Source organism: Suncus etruscus, chromosome 5 (assembly GCF_024139225.1).
Source record: "Suncus etruscus isolate mSunEtr1 chromosome 5, mSunEtr1.pri.cur, whole genome shotgun sequence".
NCBI classification, from domain to species: Eukaryota; Metazoa; Chordata; class Mammalia; order Eulipotyphla; family Soricidae; genus Suncus; species Suncus etruscus.
This window is the reverse complement of record NC_064852.1, coordinates 35,202,685-35,204,134: the sequence shown is the minus strand read 5'-3', so window position 1 is coordinate 35,204,134 and position 1,450 is coordinate 35,202,685. Positions and strand designations below refer to the sequence as shown.

General features: G+C 33.4%; 1 non-coding gene across 1 annotated transcript; it reads right to left on the bottom strand.

The window, feature by feature from the left end:
• Positions 1-1,239: 1,239 nt before the first annotated feature.
• Positions 1,240-1,450, bottom strand: LOC126010383 (small nucleolar RNA U3). Its single transcript, XR_007496427.1, has one exon. It is a non-coding gene; the product is annotated as a small nucleolar RNA U3 (small nucleolar RNA).

Genomic DNA, 1,450 nt, shown 5'->3' with positions numbered 1-1,450 from the left:
GTGTAGGAAATGATCTTAGACACAGGATCCTTTTTCAGAGATCCATAGTCAGGTTAGATGAAGCAATTGCTCACTGCAGAAGAATAATCGTTCTAAATCTTACTCAGACTTTTTCAGATACATTTCCATTCCTTCACAGAAAAGAATTTCAAGAGGAGACAAATAGTAAGTAAAATAGCTTTATTTCGAGCTTATGAGAAAGGAAAGAGACACACTGAGGGAGAATATACATCTCGAGTGGAGACACCGGTCAACCTGTGAAGGAAAATGGGCTCTGCTGGCTTTTTGCAACTGAGTGTACAGCTTTTCTCCCATGCTGCCATCTTATGTGGCTTTCTATCTAGATAAGAGTTCATTGCTATGGAGTTTTCAAGAAAATTAGTCTGAATTTTTTGGAGGTATTAATAACCTCATCATAAACTTTTTTTTTTTTGGAGTTGGAGTTTCTCTGTGGAGGGGGATTAAGAATTCTCTGTAAGCATCAATATTATCAGGCCTCCGTTTTGTGTCCATAACCTGGGACCCACAATAATGCTTTTAATTTCTTTAGGGCTAGTGACAGAGTAACTTCTTCAAACCTCTCTTAATTTTATTATGTCCCAAAAGCTCATTGCCAAGGGCCTCCTTATCTATTTGTTTCACAATTGATAATCAAGTATGAAAAATAATTTTATTTTTCTTTCTTTAGTTTATTCTTTTACTTCCTTTCTTCCTTCTCTTTCTTCCTTCTTTTTTCCTTTCTTCTTTTTCTTTCTTTCTTCTTTGTCTTCCTTCTTTTTTCTTTCTCTCTCTTTTTCTTTCTCTTTCTCTTTCTTTCTCTCTTTCTTTCTTTCTTTCTTTCTCTCTTTTTTCTTTCTCTTTCTCTCTTTCTCTTTTTCTCTCTTTCTTTCTCTTTCTTTCTTTCTTTCTTTCTTTCTTTCTTCTTTCTTTCTTTCTTTCTCTTTCTTTCTTTCTTTCTTTCTTTCAATCTTTCTTTCTTTCTCTCTCTCTTTCTTTCTTTCTTTCTTTCTATTTCTTTCTTTCTTTCTCTCTCTCTTTCTTTCTTCTTTCTTTCTTTCTTTCTTTCTTTCTTTCTTTCTTTCTTTCTTTCTTTCTTTCTTTCTTTCTTTCTTTCTTTCTTTCTTTCTTTCTTTCTTTCTTTCTTTCTTTCTTTCTTTCTTTCTTTCTTTCTTTCTTTCTTTCTTTCTTTCTTTCTTTCTTTCTTTCTTTCTTTCTTTCTTATTTCTTTCTTCTTTCTTTCACTCAGACTGCATTCTCTCCCAGTAGCCCTTCCAAAGGAAGAGAAAAATGATCATCAACAGTAAAAGGCAGTTGCAAAAGCAATACCTAGAACAGACTTTACGCTCAGGAGAGGATGCTCTGACTCATCCAGTGGTTTCAGGTGCTCTACATGATCAGAGGAACTTCTTTAATAATATACTATAAAAATAATCCCTGAAAATATAGTCTT